The sequence below is a fragment of the Phyllostomus hastatus genome, unplaced genomic scaffold (genome assembly GCF_019186645.2).
Source record: "Phyllostomus hastatus isolate PE091 unplaced genomic scaffold, TTU_PhHast_1.1 phas_scaffold_39, whole genome shotgun sequence".
In the NCBI taxonomy this organism is placed as follows: Eukaryota; Metazoa; Chordata; class Mammalia; order Chiroptera; family Phyllostomidae; genus Phyllostomus; species Phyllostomus hastatus.
In genome coordinates this window covers 30,021,592-30,026,894 of record NW_025334028.1, presented here as the reverse complement: position 1 = coordinate 30,026,894, position 5,303 = coordinate 30,021,592, and the positions used below count along the sequence as shown (strand labels likewise).

Below are 5,303 nucleotides of genomic sequence, written 5' to 3'. Positions count from 1 at the left end.
TTTCAATCCCCTCTTTCTCCAGTGGCCAAAATAAGCCACTTCCACAAAGAGCTGCTCTGCGTAGAATCCAGAGGTTTCTAGCTTGCTACAAAGTGATTAGGGGGAAACAGGGAAAAGAAAAACAAGAAAACTAACACTGAAGCAATCATACTCCTCATGTCTCTGGATAGAGAAGTATAGTATGGGTTACCTTTAGGCAAAGCAAATTAAAAGTATGCAAGTTAACTAATTCACGGTTAAATAGACTTGTTCACTTAAGGCTTTAACCACTTTCCAAATCAACAACTATCTTAATCCAGCTATGCTTGCTCATAAATGAAAGCCATGGTCACTCCAGACTCATACCCCACTGAGCCTCTGCATTTGGTACACGGCAGTGAAAAAATATGCTTTCCCAATAGCACTGAAGACATTGTTAACAACGAGAAATCCAACTAAAGAACAATGCTCTCTCACCCCAAAAACGTTATTCACACTTCCCTTCCTTTACATTATAAGCAAGAAACCACTGAATTCAATCCTCTGCAAATAAGCACCATCGTCACAATTTTCAATTTTGAAGAAACTCCCTCTAATTTTTCACTAAAGGAAAAATGAATGAAGATATCCTCCTCTCTTAAGACTATCTCCGATCCCATCACCTTTTACTGCAAGGGTAGAAAACTGGCTAAGATCATGAAAATCCAATGTCACACATGACATTAATAAAACAGAAAGTTATAAAAATAATCCTCATCACACTCCCGGGGACGAGGTGGCTTCTGTACCGACTGTTTTCCGACAGTAAGTGATGCTGGCTCAAAAGCAACAGCTCTACACAAAGTTCTTGGGTTAGAGTTTCCCCAGCTTAATGCTGGAATGGAGAAAGCCAATTTCATACAAAAAAAAAAATCTGGAGAAGCTACAGATGTTAACCTTTAAACACTAAAAAAATTGATAACCCATTAAAAAAAAAGCTCATGAACAGTCCAATAGAGAGACCAAATTCTCCATGGGGAAAATTTAAAGTCCACTGAGCAAACCTTTCCCAGATTCAACCAAATGCTACAATACCAGATTTGTCAGTTCTCAAATCATAGAATTAAGAGCCTTTAAACTGTTAACTTTATCCCATATGACTCTCCTATTCAGAAAAATCCTCCCAAAATCTGTGCAACGAATTGCACAAAATCTGACGCATTGGCAGTACATGACAACATAGGAGACGTCCTCAACGCTTTCGTGAGGCAAAAGTCACTTTTTATAACTGAAAATGAAAAAGGTGCTACAAATAGAAATAAAACTTCCCAACAGTTAATTAAAAGCAGGCTGGCTGAAATTTGTGACTTTATAAGTCAAATTAATAACAATAACCCACTCTGTAATTAACTCCTCCACGGTGAACACTCTGTGATGAGGAACAACCCTAGCTCGCTGCGGTGGAAACTGCTGAAACTGCAAGGCCAGGGCTCTGCCCTTTCCTGTTCTCCGTGCACAAGGTGCAGCCACCTGCCACGAGGCAGTCAGACAGACAGGGGGGCTTCTCTCCCCAGCCTGTTAACTCCACGGACTGGGTTCACTTGACTGAACGCTGGCCTCCAACATGTATCTGTGCATACATGTTTTATGAAGTATCTAAATGCCATTCACTAGATTTAAAGAAAAGAAATTGAAAACCCTGGACCAAGTAAATTACAAATTTAAATAGTTAGAACAGAAACCAATCGCATTAACAACACTTTCTTTAAAAAATAGAATCACTTTCTTTTGAAATCAACCACAGTGGTGAGACATGTTTTTCTTTGTAGGTGTCCCACGATAGCACACAGCTTTCCCCGGCAAATCCTGCCAGCTCCCAAGTCCCGGGGTGCTGACTGGCAGTGTTACCCAGGCAGCGTTACCTCCTGACTGTGGAAAAAGCAGGGTTCACCACTGGGTGATGAGAGAGCTGACAGAGACTCTTGGCTTCTTAACGCCTCATATGCTTTCCTTGTCCTATTAGAAAAGTTCATGAGTAAGCTGTGCTGAGAATCAGTCTAGAGAAGTAAAACTCTTATTTTCGCTGTCCAAATATCAGTCAACATGCTGGGAGAGCCAGCGAAAGCCCTGGCCATAGCCTTGCCTCTTGAGCACGCTGCACCTGAACACTTCCATGGGGCAGGCGTTCAGTTCCTTCAGGGCCACATTCCCCTTTCCTGTGATCTGTCCATAAAGTCCAAACATCTCATGGAGCTTTTCTTCACTGATTGCATCTGATCTGTCAATTTTGTTACCCAAGGTAAGGATTGGCACAATGGATACTGTTTCATCGGTCATTAACACATTAAGTTCAGCTTTGAATTCCATGAGACAAGGATGATGTACACAATCCACCAGAAAGACAATCCCATTAATTGCTGGGAGATAATTTTTCCGAACCCAACATGCTTGCTCACGCCCACCACTTGATCAAAAGTTGTAAAAGTCATTCCAGCAATCGTCAGCTCTTCTGATGTCGGATGTGATGTTGGAACACGTTGGCCCAATCTGTTCTCTTTGAGCACATGTAGAAGAGTGGTTTTGCCTGCATTGTGCAAACCCAAGAACACAAGTTTTCCAGATTTCTTGTAGGGTCCTAGGAACTGGAGCACATTGCTGAAGCCATTGTAGATTCACTCAAGGATGAAAGACATTATTGATGTTTCCTACAGCCCAACAGCTCCTTCTGCAGCGGCAGGTGGCTTTGACCCTCCTCTGAGCACACAGCCCAGCTGCACCTGGGCATGCCCACTGCAGAGCCCTATTTCTTCCACCACAAATTCCCTAAAACAAAAGCAGTGCCATAGGAAATACAGTCAATAGTAGTGTAATAACTATGTATGGTGTCAGATGGGTGCTAGACGTATTGGGCTGATCACTTTGCAATGTATATAAATATCTAATTGCTATATTGTACACCTGAAACTAATATAATACTGTATGTCAGTAGTAGTTAAAACATAGCTTTTTTAAAAAATGAAAAACTATATTTAAAAAAGAATAAAATGAACGAATTAAAAAAGAGAGATGCTCAAGATGAAGACAAGAGACAGGAAGGCTAACTAACTCTTCAGACTGTCCCCCGTGTCAGCTGCTGGGGCTCCCCGGGTCCTCAGCACCTAGGAAGCAGTATCTACAAATGCCTGTGCGGACTGTGGAAGAAGTCCCAGGAGTGGCCAGAGGGCTATTTTCTTTGGGTCATCTCTACCACAGGCTCCGGTCTGCTGAATCCTCGTCCCTACTCTGCTCAGCGGACTCAGTTTTGGGATCCTGCCCTGTTCCCCGATTTCCACAACAGTCTCGGGATAAACTCGGCATGGATGCAGCAGACAGCCCTGTTCTCCTTGACCTTTTCTGTCACACAGGCCCCGCCCCCATCGCCCCTTCTGATGCTCATCTCTCGCTTCCCTTTCTCTCCTAGAGCCCTTCATCTCCAGAACAAGGATTCCTTCCCTTTTCCCAGGCAGGGCAGTTCAGTCTCCGGAGCCTTGCTATCCAAAACTGCTCTGAGGCCTACAATTTCAGACTCAGAAAACTTCCCAAGTTATTTTGTTTTCCAGAAGAGAAGGTAGCTCTTCTTCCCAGAGGAGGCTGGACGGGCTTTTACAGTAGCAGTGGCCCCTGCGGCAAAACCTGCCACAGAACTCTTTCATCAGAAAACAATGGGCTGGGAGGAAGTTCAGGGCTACAAAAACAGAATGTCATGAAAACCTCAGTATACTTAACTTTTTAAACATTCCAAATACCAAACATAATATCAAATTAAACATTGTTTTACTTCCATTTTCTTAAAAAATTGATCATACATATTATATAACTTTGCTTGCTACTGGCCTGCCGCCATATCCCGCCCCCCCCGCCCCCCCCTCCCCCCCAGTCTCAGAGTCAAGCCAGAAAGAAAGGAATCCCATTGGCGAAGCACCAGGCAGCCATGTGGCTCCTGAGGCCTGCCAGTTCCCAGGGAGGCTGCTTCCTGGCGGCCTGCCTGGAGGCGTTGGCACTCCTGTGTGCTGTGTTTATTCTTGCAATGTCACCCATTAGTTCTGTACTCAGTCTCCTAAAGACACTAACTGACATTTCTGGACTTTTTCACATAAAAGGAGGCTAACATATCAGCTGAATGCTACTGCATTGGTAGCTTTTTTTTTTTTTTTTTTTTGGTTTGGTTTGACTGTGAAACCTCAAACTTTCTCCAGGAAAAGCAGCTGAGGCTCAGTCTCAGCCAAACCTGCAAGAGACTAGCTTGGCAGTATGAAGAATATAATAAACACAAAATTCCTAAGGAAGGAGATTTGAAAAGAGAGCAGGTAGCCCAGGTGTTAGGCAGAATAGAACAGACCCAAACTTTAGATCCTCTCCTGACTCTACCCCAGTGCAGCTGTGTGGTCTGGAGCAAATCATTGACCTTCTGAGTCTCAATTCCGTAATCTGAAAGTGGAGATAACAATGTCTACCTTGCTGACGTAAAGATTGGAGAGAGGTTAAGTCGAAGCACCCAGCACACGCCAACCACATGGTGGGGGTGGGACACTTGTAGCCGTGATTGCTGCACTGGTCATTAAATTTGATACTTATATATTTTTTATTTTTTATTGTATTTCTGATTTTTTTAGTTTTTGCTTCTTTTGATCTTTTTTCCTTTATTTTTATTTTTTAATGATTTTATTTTTTTCCATTACCTTTTAATCCCCTTATATGCCCCCACCCCCACAATCACCACTCTGTTGTCCATGGCCATGAGTCCCTTTTTCTTTTTGCTCAGTCCCTCCATCCTCCCTAACTGCTGCCCCCACATAGCTGTCATCTGCTCTCCATCTATGAGTCTGTCTCTGTTTTTCTTGTTAGTTCAGTTTGTTCATTAGATTCCACACATGAGTAAGATCATATGGTATTTGTCTGTTTCTGACTGGCTTATTTCATGTAGCATAATGTTCTCTAGGTTCATCCATACTGTCACAAAGGGTAAATTTTTTTCTTTTTTTATGGCTGAGTAGTATTCCATGGTGTAAATGTCATAGTTGTCTTATCCACTCATCTACTGATGGGCACTTGGGCTGCAATATTTATTGTTAAAATATTTACTGAGTACTTATCACATGCCAGGCTCTGGACTAGCCACCAGGAATAGAGTGGGAAAAGGCTAGATCCAGTTTTTGGCCCACGGAATTTCAATTCTAGGGAGATAGAATAGGCCTTAAATGCGTAATGGCATAATGACTTTTTTCATTAATTACAACTGTGACAAATGCTACTAAGGGCAAATATGGGTATTATGAAAATCCTAAACAAAGATCAGCTAGCTAGAG

At 42.6% G+C, this 5,303-nt stretch overlaps 1 pseudogene; it reads right to left on the bottom strand.

Annotated features, from left to right (window-relative positions):
* Positions 1–2,052: 2,052 nt before the first annotated feature.
* Positions 2,053–2,651, bottom strand: LOC123806938 (annotated as a pseudogene).
* Between the last annotated feature and the right edge of the window lie 2,652 nt (positions 2,652–5,303).